Below are 14846 nucleotides of genomic sequence, written 5' to 3'. Positions count from 1 at the left end.
CATGCTGAATGTAGTAAATTACTTTTTGACAAATCATTACTGGATTAAAAATAACATAATAAGATATAGAGAGACAAAACATACAGATACATTTTAAAATGTACTCTTTATTTGATCACATGTGTTTACAATTATATTAACACACAGTAAATATAAAAAATGTCAAACAGAATGAAGATTTATTGTATTAATATATTATTTAATAAAAATAACAAATAAGGCCCAAGCATTTTAAAATTTCATATGTGACGTTTCTGCACCAATCCCAGAGCTCTGACACTCTCGTCCTCAATCGCTAATTTCTTTCAATTAGTGCTGAGCTATAGTGAACTAACTGCCATTCACTCTATAAGAAATAGTGAATGAGTGAACGATTGTGGACACAGCCACTCTCGTTGCCACGATTGCCTCGTGCCCGCACATCTCACACGTGTGCGCCCCTTGCACCTCACTGTGCACTAGCAGAAATGCTGTCGATTACGCAAATGGCAGTGATTTACACTCAACTTGGATGTTTTCACTGTACAAAAATGTACACGTAAAAACTGATGTCATAAGAGCCCAGTTACACAATCACCCTGAAAATGACCATCTCATTAGACAGAAAAGCCCGCTTTAGAATTAGAGTAACAACTTACCTCAGTGTTCGGCCTGAAGTTGGAGCTGTGACTTTAATCTTGAAATATCAGCTTGTCTTGGTGTTAAATGAAGGCGTTGCATGACGAAACTATTCTTTTTTTCACTGTGTGGAGCACAGAAAGTGTTTCACTTTGAAGAGTTTGATGCTGCTGCACTGATGACTTGAGTGACAGTCTCATCACTCTAGTGGGAGCGTCTCATCGCACGCAGCTGTGAACTTCCACTCTCTTAAAAGTCCCATTTAATAATCTCTCAATAAATTACACATCAATTCAAATTAAACCCAGTAATGTAACGACAGTAACGCCACACATTGTAAAGAAGTAAAAGTAAAAAATATTCTTTAGAAAATTACTTGAGTGAGAGTAAGTAAATTTTCCCCAAAAAAGTTACTCAAGTAAATGTAACAGAGTAAATGTAATGTGGTGCTACTCACCTCTGTTTGAATGCCACTTTGGTGAATAAAAGTACCAATTTCTTTCCATAAGAGCAAAATCTTTACGTAATTCCAAACTTTTGGCCACCAGTACGTGTACACACACACACACACACACACATATATATATATATATATATATATATATATATATATATATATATATATATACACACACACACACACACACACACACACACATATATATATATATATATATATATATATATATACACACACACACACACACACACACACACAGTGTATATTTTTTGCTGCAAAATAACTTCCTAAATCGATATCCACTCTGCCCACACTGATTCCCAGCATATCTGAAGGTGCCTCTGTTCAAAAAATGGCTGAAAATATCTATGAGCAATTTCACCTCTGCTGAGACACCTTGAGTCACCAAGAAAGCTTTGAGAAGTGTCTGCTGCTAACTTCGGCTGACAGGCTTTCACAAGATTCACTTGTACACGTGTGACATGGCCAGGCAAGAATCTATGAAGCAAGTCAGACAGACAACAAAGCAAAAAATGACAAGGTCTAGCCCCCATATTGCCCTCATCACAGTTCCAGTGATGGACAATTGAGCTAAATTAGACCCAAGCCATCACTTTGCACTCCAGTCTATTTGGCCTAGAAGTGTTCTCTTTGTCCTCAGGTTGATGTCACCACAGCCGTATTTCAGAATAGAGGTGAGAATGATAATCATTCCAGATTTTTTCTTGACATTTTTGGATGATTGATCTCCGACTCTATTGGTAATTCAGTATTAAAGTTGCTGGTAGGCAGGGATAGGGAGTAATGGAATACATGTAACGGGATTACTAATTTAAAATACTAAATATAACTAACTGTATTCCACTGCAGTTCAATTTAAATTGTTGGTATTTAGAATACAGCTACATTGAAAAAGTATTCTGATAACTGAAGAGATTACTTTGATTTTATTGAATTCGTTTCATTTAATATTTAGTCATTTCAGATGGAAAACATTTCTACATATAAATGATGCGATCCAAAGTGCATTTGAACAGTGGTGAAACACTTTCTTATGATGTGATACATTCATACGAGCAGACAGTGAAGTAAGTTTGGAGCATAAAAAATAGAATTAAACCTTGTGTAAATTGTCAGCTTAACGCTAAGCTAAAATGCTATTTTTAGCAATTCTTTTATCAAGAAAATTCACATTTGATCATTATTTCTTTTTTTCTTATAAGACCTTTGATATTAGGGCAAAATCAAATAATATCTACAAATTCTTAAAACAAGTTCAATTTGATTTATCTTGTTTTAGAAACAACACTGAATAAGATATTTAGGTTTTTCAGAGAATGTATTTTCAACATGTGTATTTTATCTTACTGTACAGGCAGATATTTTATAGTCAAAACAAGTGAAAATATCTACCAGTGCTGAAGAAGTAATCCAAAGTATTTAGAATACGTTACTGGCCTTGAGTAATCTAACGGAATACGTTACAAATTACATTTTACAGCACGTATTCTGTAATCTGTAGTGGAATACATTTCAAAAGTAACCCAACCAACCCTGCCGGTAGGCAATAGTCATAAGGGATGAACATTAGCTCTGTGTTGGAGGTGCTGAACCTAAAAAAGCAGTGCAAAAGGCCTTACATTTTTAAACATGACATTAGGTAGGAATTTAGACTGATGTAATATTTCAGCTGGACACTATTTTTCTAATACTTCTAAAAAAAAAAAAAATCTGGTGTGATGTTTTGTCAAGCACAGCTTTATTCTGGTATAAATACAGTATATTTAAATAAGCGTAGCACTTGTATACACACTTCTGGTAGGACAAACTAAGCCACCGTAGCTGTGACTCAATTCAAATGGTCCCTAAAATATGCACATTACATATTAATCATGGGATATCTGTTGTAGTTTACTTCACTTGACAAAATAACATTTGAGCTACCCATATAAGGGTTTATAATGCATGAAATACTTGTGTGAATAAATATTAATATAATATATATTACCATACTTTGATATGCTATATAAAAGTATATAATGCATCCAAGTGTATTTTTATAAAATATTTGGAAATTTAACAAATGTTCAAGGTTCAAAACAAGTTAAACTCAACTGACAGCATTTGTGGCATAATGTTGATTAATACAAAAGTTAATTTCAACACGTCCCACGTTCATTTTTAAAAGAAAACAATAGCAAAAATCGCAGTTACAGTAAGGCACTTACAATGGAAGTGAATGGAACCAGCCTAAAAATGCAAAAATACACTCTTTCAAAAATATAGTTACAAGACTGAAACATCATACTTGCTATTCCCATGTGATAAAATCACATACTAACATATCTGTGTAAAGTTGTATCCAATATTACAACTTGGTTGTCGTTATGGCGTAATGTCGGTAAACCCTGCAATCTGGTTAATGTCGTATCACTGGTAAGTCCCTGATTTTATTGTACTAAAATCATGTCATTACATATTAAGTTTATGTGTTGTGGCTATACTATATAACGTTTTGTATTTTAGCATTTGTGAACTGGCCCCATTTACGTCCATTGTAAGTGCATTACTGTAATTGTGATTTTTGCTTCTTATATATATATATATATATATATATATATGGGACACATGAGGAGAAACTTTGCAGAGTGTTGACACTGCACTTTCAAATACAATATATATGAATGGTGATATTTTTTTAAATCATTTGAATTAAATCTCTTCCTCTTACATACAGAAGCCCCCAAAGACTTCAGGCTCTGAAATCTTGTGGAATCCTCGGTTGGTTGAAGCACTTATGGCAGCAGTTTCTTCCAGTAAATTCATTTTGCAAACTTGGAGTCCCACACCCCATTCACTATATTGAATCATTCCAACCACACTCTCATATAGGGATGTGCGAGACTAGTTGACTAAACGTTTCTGATGCTGCTAGTCGACACTGAAATTACTAGTTGGTTAATATTTCTGGAGCAGATATAAATTTACATTTCACCTCAGGCTGCGTGTGCTTCTTCCCTCTCTCTCTCGTGGCGCGTGCAGGAGAATGTCCTCTCGCTAGATACGCAATTTCAGTAAAGTAGTTAAGAAATTGAAATTTCACTTCAGTGGTGGTGCGAAAATCAGATTCCCAAAAGCTTGAATGTCCCTATGGGTGTTTTCACATTTGAGTATTCTTTACATCTGTGCGTGCTTGTATGTTATTTTCAACCCAATCTCATGAAACGTCATACATAATTTATGAGTTGGCTATTTCATATGGTCTCGCAAAATGCTGTTCGCATAAACTCGTATGACTTCATCACATACAAATTCCCGTATGTCTAATGCGGAAGCGACAGTTTTCCGTGCACAAGGCATTAAGGACAATGTGTAAACATGATAGGAAGCAAGTAATTGTCACGTATTACATGAAAACGATGTCCAGTGACGTCATTGGCTGTAGTGAAAGTCGTAGGAATTAAACAAGTGCAGTCACACAATATCATATGAATTAGGCAAATTTAGAAAAGTCCTGACGATTTCTGACGATTTCATCGTGAGAGTGTGTTGGTTATTTTTCTGCTGTGCAGGCTTTTTCAAGCGCAGGATAGCAGCTTCAGGTGAGTCAAGTCCTGTCTTTCAACATACTATGTCGATGTGTTAAATTTGTTCATCAAAAAATGTATGCGTTTGAGGAAGAAGCCTAGCCTAGTTTATCTTCAGCGAGGTGCCGACTGCTTAACGGGTTAAAAGCTATATTTTGTTCTGTGTGCACATCATGTTTAAAATACATTAGGTTAATTGCAGGCTACATCACAGGCCCATTTTTCCTATGGCTACTTTTTTCACATCGTAACTGTTGTTGGTTAACGTTCTTTACCGAACCGCTATCATATTAGATCAATGGCTAATACATGACAGCACATCGTGAAATACGTGTAACTTTTCAGCTAATTTTTTCTCGCTAGTAGGTTTGGCTTAGTCTACCTGTCAATTATTTTCAACAATGACCTGACTGTTTTAATATGTTAAGTAACTTGTACGTGGTGAATTCCGTTAAGAACAGGTTGAGTTGTTCTATTATTCCTGCACTTTCATTCAATTGTTAAAAATTCACTAACGTTGATTCAGTGAATATGTGTCATGTTCTATATTTAATGTACAATGATCATAATGTAAACACGTAGCAGATAAATGCCCCTTTTCAGTGGAATTACGCTTTGGATTTGGAATAAATGTAAATGTATTTTAAATTGGTTGAATAAAAAAAAAAATTGTTGTTGAATGTTTTCTGAAGGTTGGTTTCTTTTTAGAATATTTGACTAGTCAATTTCAAAAGTTCCATACTTCAAACCCATTCATACATCTCACTCGCAAGGATTATCCTTTTCTTTCACTCATTGCAGTGTCAACAATATGAAGACCTGAAGGACCTACTGATAAACCGCTAATGTGCCGAACAAAATAATTGAAAGCAGCATAATAATATAATGGGTGGATAGAAAGTGGGTAAACTGATGAAAATATTATGTGCGTGTGTGTGTGTCATATATGGAACATTTAATTAAGTAAGACAATGGTATTTCTGGAAGAAAATACTAGTAAAATAAAAATGTTATTAGACAGCATTGCCAAATTTAAGGAGGTGAATAAAACTGAACACAGAACATGCTTGAGCGGTCCCTGTTTTCCTCTCCTCATTCCCGACACACTGAATCTGATTGAATCAGGTTTTAATTGTTGTGGCATGACATCTTTTTTTATTTTACTGCAGAGTAAAGGAGTCTATGAGTAAATTATGTGTATAATTTGTAATAAATACTGAAACAAGTTATTGAAAGTTGAGAAAAACCTAATGATTGATGTATCAAAAATATTTCAGATGTCTATTTAAATAAATAAAATCTCAATTCAGAGTAAAATGAAATATATGGATTGGAGGACTTGGACATGTGGCAGCAACAAAACTCTTCAAGTGGGATGGCTATGATGGGTCCAGAAATACTGTAGCCTTACCATAAGATTTTGGGCTGAATACTCGCCTTAGTTTAAAAATGTGTGAAAACAGGTTGGGGGTGATGGAGTGTTCATGGTTAACAGTAACCTTAGAATCTGCAGTATATCGTGGTCAGACCGGGTGGTCCCAGTCCAACACGACCAGCAGAAGTTGCACAGAGAGGCAGAGAGGAAGCATCAGGGGAAAGAGAGTGAGTAAGAGGCGGGAAGTGTCTTTTAACTTCTGATGGAGGTCCCTCTTCTTGAGTCTGGCTTTACCAATGAGAAAGGTGTAATTTCCAAGCGGGCAATGTTCCTTTGTTTGGAAGCTTACTCATTTGCATGATTGGGAGTAAGCTGTTAATCTGTGCCCCTTTATGCTCTGATTAATATAGCAAGCATACAATGCATGCTATCAGGATTTGAAATATCCCACTTTGCAGTGTATCACAAAGGATTATTTTGATAGGAAACATGGTTACACAAATTGTACATTATCTGGTGGTTCTGTCATAAGGCATGCATAAAACAGTATGCAGTACAAAAGAAACTATACGAGACAGTAATGATCATATACACAATGTCCTAAGGATATACATGTTAATTTATAGAACAGTTTGTCTGTAAATTAATGAAGAAAAGTCTGTTGTTCTGGGCTTTTAGTCAATTTCTTATGGGGGCAATATGGCAATCTGTGGGGGAGCAGACATCTCTGCTTGGTTAGACCTTTGCTTGTTACAGTCTTGAGACATCAGTTGGCTTATTCATTAAATAATGAATAATTGTGTGTCTGATTGGTCCAGATGCTACAATGTCATATGTGTGGTGTGATTACCATCAGCATATGCAGTGGTGGCCAAAAATATTGGCACCCTTGGTAAATATGAGCAAAGAAGGCTGTGAAAAATATATCTTTGTTGTTTATCCTTTTGATCTTCCATTCAAAATATTCACAAAAATATATTCTCTAATGGATATCAAACCATTGAAAACACAACACAAGTTTGATAAAAAAAACAAATATTTTTGTCAAAGATATGTGTGGCACAGTTATTGGCAGCCCTAGAAATTCTTATGAGTAAAATATATCTGATGTATATTCCCATTCATATTTTACATTTTTTAGTACAACTGGGTGACTAGGAACATGAAATTGTTCAGTCATGACTTCCTGTTTCAAAGGGGTATAAATATGAAGTAACACAAGCTAAATTCCCTTAGTCATCTATCACAATGGGTAAGACCAAAGAATAAAGTTATGATGTGTGGCAAAAGGTTGTTGAGCGTCACAAAATTGAATCAGAAAATAGCTAAAGCATTGAAAATACCCATTTCCACCATCAGAGCAATACTTAAGAAGTTCCAATCAACTGGAGTTGTTATGAATATTGTCTCCACACAAATTGTTGAGGATGGTTCAAGTGGCCAAAGAATCTCCAAAGATCACAGCTGGAGAATTGCAGGAATTAGTTGGGACTTGGGATCAGAAAGTCTACAACCAGTCATCACCTACATCACAACAAATTGTCAGGGAAGGTTTCAAGAAAAAAGCCTCTGCTCTCATCAAACAACAAACTCAAGCTTTTGTCTGTTCAGTATGACAGACACCACTGGTACTTCGACCGGGTTCTATATTCAGATAAAACAAAATAGAGCTTTTTGGCAACAAACACCAGAGATGGGTTTGGCAGAGATGTAGCCATATGGAAAAGTACCTCATGCCCACAAAATATGGTTGTGAATCTTTAAAGGTGTGGGGCTGTTTTTATGCCAAAGGTCTAGGACATCTTGTTCAGATGCATGGCATCATGAACTCTATCAAATACTAACAGATAAAAAAATTAAAACATGACTGCCTCAGCCAGAAAGCCTAAAATTGGCACTGGAAGGATCTTGGATCTTTGGATCAATGATACAAAACACATCAAAATCAACACCAAAATGGTTCATTGACCACAATATCAAGGTTCTACCATGGCCATCCCAGTCTCCTGACCTGAACCCCATAGAACATTTGTGGGGTGAACTGAAGAGGAGAGTCCACCAACATGGACCTCTGATAGATTCTGTGTGGAGGAATGCACCTGGAGTATCTCCCAAATTCCAATAAATTGTTATTTAGAGCATTTATTTGCAGAAAATGACAACTGGTCAAAATAACTAAAAAGATGCAGTTTTTAGACCTTGAATAAAGCAAAGAAAACAAGTTCATATTAATTTTTAAACAACACAATACTAATGTTTTAACTTAGGAAGAGTTCAGAAATCAATATTTAGTGGAATAACTCGGATTTTAAATCACAGCTTTCATGCATTTAGTCATGCTCTCTACCTGTCTTTCATGTTGCTGTTGGGTGAATTTATGCCACTCCAGGTGCAAACCTTCAAGCAGCTTGGCTTTGTTTGAGGCTTGTGGCCATCCATCTTCCTCTTGGTCACATTCTAGAGGTTTTCAATGTGGTTCAGGTCTGGAGATTGTGCTGGCCATCATATGGACTTGATCTGGTGGTCCACCATCCACACCTTGATTGACCTGGCTGTGTGGCATGGAGCGTTGTCCTTCTGGAAAAAACAATCCTCAGAGTTGGGGAACAATGTCAGAGCAGAAGGAAGCAAGTATTCTTCCAGGATAACCATGTGCATGGAACATATGTTTTACTCAAACATACAAGGGCATATAACCATAGGTTTCTTTGCTCAGCTCCAGAGAACCATTTATGCCAAAATGGTTCTATTTAGAAAGATTGACAGAAAAAATAACTTTTTTTTTTGCATAAAAGTTTTATTTAGGTTGACAATTGCTTAATGTGGGTATGTATGTATGTGCACAAATTACATTATTGAAAGTTTTGTTTATAAATTGTTTTGAACACTAGCTACATTACTTTTGCATTTGCATTTCACACTGCAGAAATTGTTTTAACTTTTACAATATACTGTCCTTTCTCTTTTAGATGAGAGGTTTATCTTAGTAGTAATATACAGTCTTAAATAATCTGTTTTTGACTCATAAATCAACAAAGGATGCACACAAATCAAAAATGTGTTTATCATAAACAGCAAACAACTTGAGCGTATAGTGCTGTTTCCCCCTCCTACATAACACAAAGGCGAATTGCGCTCACAGACAAACGAGTGATCAAAATTTCAAATGGTCACAGAAAGTCAGTTGAGCTGAAAGCTTGAGGGCGACGTTACCCTGGAAAGTAAGATAAATAATTTTATTTGTTGATTAATGTTATGTATTATTTATTTTGACATAACTTGTGACTTACACGTTTATTTCAGCAAGCACCAATATTAAATGTCGACAAACTTGAATCATTAAAATATCTACCTAGTAATCCTGATTCCAGGTTATGTTATAATTACATTTTCTTTGCATCTAGAAAACATGGGGACAAAAAAACAAGTTTCCAGGAGCACATCACAGCAATGAATTATTCCAACTGCACTGATTTAAAGAGATTAATCAAACTATATTCAGGAGTGTGAATATGTCAAATGTGCAAGGTCAAAGAGACAAAGTAATGGAATGTGTCAATTTCTCAACTTGTGAGTATTTTGAGTTTGTAGTTATGTTGTCGTGTACAAAAATATGATAATCATGTGTGTGTGTGTGTGTGTGTGTGGGGTGGTGTGGGGTGGGGTGGGGTGGGGGGGGGGGTGCAGAGAGTAAAGAGAGTTGGCATCAAACTGATGATATGGAGATGACTGAAGGGAAGTTTTGTTTAATTTGTTGTATCCAAAAGACCTCACTCAGTATGTCAGACCAGTTGCAACTAAATTATTCTGTATCTGCCCCGGTGCTAAAATTGTTTAACAGCTTTTCATAGGTAATTTGTTTTTATTTATTTGTACTTAGTTTTTTACTTGTTTATTAATATAATTTATTTGTATAATGTTGACTTATAGTTAATGTTAAATTATTTAATATTTATGATTTTTATATTAATAATATTACTACTATTTAACTTTTAGCTTATTATTACAAACCTGTGGATTTATTAAGTCAATTCTCTATTGCATAATGAATTGTGTTAATTATTGCTTGCGTTTAAAATGCTTTAATTAATAATACATACATGTCTCTTATATGGTTATTTCACTTTCTTAGTGATATAGTATATGAACTATTAAATTTGCATATCCCTTAAACGTTCTTCTGTTAATAAAAAAAAAAAAAATTTTATTTAAAAACTAAACAAAACCCAAACGTTATGGTTGCATTTTGGGAACCCTTAAAAGGTTCTACAGTGAGGAAAATAAGTATTTGAACACCCTGCTATTTTGCAAGTTCTCCCACTTAGAAATCATGGAGGGGTCTGAAATTGTCATCGTAGGTGCATGTCCACTGTGAGAGACATAATCTAAAAAAAAATATCCAGAAATCACAATATATGATTTTTCAACTATTTATTTGTATGATACAGCTGCAAATAAGTATTTGAACACCTGAGAAAATCAATGTTAATATTTGGTACAGTAGCCTTTGTTTGCAATTACAGAGGTCAAACGTTTCCTGTAGTTTTTCACCAGGTTTGCACACACTGCAGGAGGGATTTTGGCCCACTCCTCCACACAGATCTTCTCTAGATCAGTCAGGTTTCTGGGCTGTCACTGAGAAACACGGAGTTTGAGCTCCCTCCAAAGATTCTCTATTGGGTTTAGGTCTGGAGACTGGCTAGGCCACGCCAGAACCTTGATATGCTTCTTACAGAGCCACTCCTTGGTTATCCTGGCTGTGTGCTTCGGGTCATTGTCATGTTGGAAGACCCAGCCTCGACTCCATCTTCAATGCTCTAACTGAGGGAAGGAGGTTGTTGCCCAAAATCTCGCAATACATGGCCCCGGTCATCCTCTCCTTAATACAGTGCAGTCAGCCCTGTCCCATGTGCAGAAAAACACCCCAAAGCATGATGCTACCACCCCCATGCTTCACAGTAGGGATGGTGTTCTTGGGATGGTACTCATCATTCTTCTTCCTCCAAACACGGTTAGTGGAATTATGACCAAAAAGTTCTATTTTGGTCTCATCTGACCACATGACTTTCTCCCATGACTCCTCTGGATCATCCAAATGGTCATTGGCAAACTTAAGACGGCCTTGACATGTGCTGGTTTAAGCAGGGGAACCTTCCGTGCCATGCATGATTTCAAACCATGACGCCTTAGTGTATTACCAACAGTAACCTTGGAAACGGTGGTCCCAGCTCTTTTCAGGTCATTGACCAGCTCCTCCCGTGTAGTTCTGGGCTGATTTCTCACCTTCTTAGGATCATTGAGACCCCACGAGGTGAGATCTTGCATGGAGCCCCAGTCCGAGGGAGATTGACAGTCATGTTTAGCTTCTTCCATTTTCTAATGATTGCTCCAACAGTGGACCTTTTTTCACCAAGCTGCTTGGCAATTTCCCCGTAGCCCTTTCCAGCCTTGTGGAGGTGTACAATTTTGTCTCTAGTGTCTTTGGACAGCTCTTTGGTCTTGGCCATGTTAGTAGTTGGATTCTTACTGATTGTATGGGGTGGACAGGTGTCTTTATGCAGCTAATCGACCTCAAACAGGTGCATCTAATTTAGGATAATAAATGGAGTGGAGGTGGACATTTTAAAGGCAGACTAACAGGTCTTTGAGGGTCAGAATTCTAGCTGATAGACAGGTGTTCAAATACTTATTTGCAGCTGTATCATACAAATAAATAGTTAAAAAATCATATATTGTGATTTCTGCATTTTTTTTTTAGATTATGTCTCTCACAGTGGACATGCACCTACGATGACAATTTCAGACCCCTCCATGATTTCCAAGTGGGAGAACTTGCAAAATAGCAGGGTGTTCAAATACTTATTTTCCTCACTGTATATAGAACCTTTCCACCTGGCTCAAAGAACCCTTTACTGTTCTTTTTATAGAACCGTTAAAAAAGGCTCTATATAGAACCTTTTAGGGGTTCCAAATATGAAGCGAACAAAGAGTGTACCCTGATTTACCTACACTTCTAAGAGTGTACCCTGTTTTACCTTCACCACCACTCTAAGACCTGAAAAATCATTCTTGCTTCATACATCAAGCAGGCTTGATTGATGCACTGTGGCAGGCCACCTGCTATCTGCACAGAAAGTTTCAGTACTCACACCTCTGAGCTGCCCACCCTGCCAGACCCCCAGTGACAAGAGCATACACAATTGCTCTTATAACTTTCAGCAGGGGGTGGATGAGAGTATTGCTCACTCTAACCTCTGGGTCTTGTTCTTCTTCAGTGTAATGTGATCAGACAGACTGCATGTATTTATGGACACTGGGCACCAGTGATCACCAGCAGACTGCTGTGAGTGAATGAGTACAGTGTATAAACATATGTGGATTGAGTTGTGGTATATTTACAAATAAAGTTACCTAATGTTGAAGCTATTATTAATTAGGAGGCTATTATTAAAACAGGAGAAGCGATCTATCTACAGGAGTCTGCAGTTGTATGTAAGTGTGTTTATTTCATTGTTTTTAACGTTGTTATAGTGGTATTCATTGCTAGATCAGGTGCTGTTTGTTTACTGTCTTTAACGCGGGTCGCTTAGACGTGTGTTTGGTGTGTGCGCGCTATATTTGTGTTGACTTGTCCCATAGTATTCGCTGATAGAATTGCTAGACTTGTTTAAACTTGTCACGTAGGATTCGTTGCTAGATTTGCTTAGACTTCGGGTTGGTTATCCTGTGTGTGTGTAAAACTTTCGTCGTTTTAGTGTCTGCAAACAGTGCTTCACTGGTTTCAGAGTATTATTTATTGCTAAGTGCAGCATAATTTATTTGCGCTGTACAGAAGTTGCGTTTGTTCCCGCGCAACCCTGAGTTTCGGTTTCGGGTGACCACGTGACTAGCTTTGTTGTGATAAGTAGCATTAAGGCGTGGCCAGCGCCAGGTAAACTATTTAAACTGTTAGAAACATAGTCATTCAGGAGAAGCGATCTATCTACAGGAGTCTGCAGTTGTATGTAAGTGTGTTTATTTCATTGTTTTTAACGTTGTTATAGTGGTATTCATTGCTAGATCAGGTGCTGTTTGTTTACTGTCTTTAACGCGGGTCGCTTAGACGTGTGTTTGGTGTGTGCGCGCTATATTTGTGTTGACTTGTCCCATAGTATTCGCTGATAGAATTGCTAGACTTGTTTAAACTTGTCACGTAGGATTCGTTGCTAGATTTGCTTAGACTTCGGGTTGGTTATCCTGTGTGTGTGTAAAACTTTCGTCGTTTTAGTGTCTGCAAACAGTGCTTCACTGGTTTCAGAGTATTATTTATTGCTAAGTGCAGCATAATTTATTTGCGCTGTACAGAAGTTGCGTTTGTTCCCGCGCAACCCTGAGTTTCGGTTTCGGGTGACCACGTGACTAGCTTTGTTGTGATAAGTAGCATTAAGGCGTGGCCAGCGCCAGGTAAACTATTTAAACTGTTAGAAACATAGTCATTCAGGAGAAGCGATCTATCTACAGGAGTCTGCAGTTGTATGTAAGTGTGTTTATTTCATTGTTTTTAACGTTGTTATAGTGGTATTCATTGCTAGATCAGGTGCTGTTTGTTTACTGTCTTTAACGCGGGTCGCTTAGACGTGTGTTTGGTGTGTGCGCGCTATATTTGTGTTGACTTGTCCCATAGTATTCGCTGATAGAATTGCTAGACTTGTTTAAACTTGTCACGTAGGATTCGTTGCTAGATTTGCTTAGACTTCGGGTTGGTTATCCTGTGTGTGTGTAAAACTTTCGTCGTTTTAGTGTCTGCAAACAGTGCTTCACTGGTTTCAGAGTATTATTTATTGCTAAGTGCAGCATAATTTATTTGCGCTGTACAGAAGTTGCGTTTGTTCCCGCGCAACCCTGAGTTTCGGTTTCGGGTGACCACGTGACTAGCTTTGTTGTGATAAGTAGCATTAAGGCGTGGCCAGCGCCAGGTAAACTATTTAAACTGTTAGAAACATAGTCATTCAGGAGAAGCGATCTATCTACAGGAGTCTGCAGTTGTATGTAAGTGTGTTTATTTCATTGTTTTTAACGTTGTTATAGTGGTATTCATTGCTAGATCAGGTGCTGTTTGTTTACTGTCTTTAACGCGGGTCGCTTAGACGTGTGTTTGGTGTGTGCGCGCTATATTTGTGTTGACTTGTCCCATAGTATTCGCTGATAGAATTGCTAGACTTGTTTAAACTTGTCACGTAGGATTCGTTGCTAGATTTGCTTAGACTTCGGGTTGGTTATCCTGTGTGTGTGTAAAACTTTCGTCGTTTTAGTGTCTGCAAACAGTGCTTCACTGGTTTCAGAGTATTATTTATTGCTAAGTGCAGCATAATTTATTTGCGCTGTACAGAAGTTGCGTTTGTTCCCGCGCAACCCTGAGTTTCGGTTTCGGGTGACCACGTGACTAGCTTTGTTGTGATAAGTAGCATTAAGGCGTGGCCAGCGCCAGGTAAACTATTTAAACTGTTAGAAACATAGTCATTCAGGAGAAGCGATCTATCTACAGGAGTCTGCAGTTGTATGTAAGTGTGTTTATTTCATTGTTTTTAACGTTGTTATAGTGGTATTCATTGCTAGATCAGGTGCTGTTTGTTTACTGTCTTTAACGCGGGTCGCTTAGACGTGTGTTTGGTGTGTCGCGCTATATTTGTGTTGACTTGTCCCATAGTATTCGCTGATAGAATTGCTAGACTTGTTTAAACTTGTCACGTAGGATTCGTTGCTAGATTTGCTTAGACTTCGGGTTGGTTATCCTGTGTGTGTGTAAAACTTTCGTCGTTTTAGTGTC

The sequence above is a fragment of the Xyrauchen texanus genome, chromosome 19 (assembly GCF_025860055.1).
Source record: "Xyrauchen texanus isolate HMW12.3.18 chromosome 19, RBS_HiC_50CHRs, whole genome shotgun sequence".
Taxonomy (NCBI): Eukaryota; Metazoa; Chordata; class Actinopteri; order Cypriniformes; family Catostomidae; genus Xyrauchen; species Xyrauchen texanus.
The sequence above is the reverse complement of the archived record's forward strand: the minus strand, read 5'-3'. Positions refer to the sequence as shown.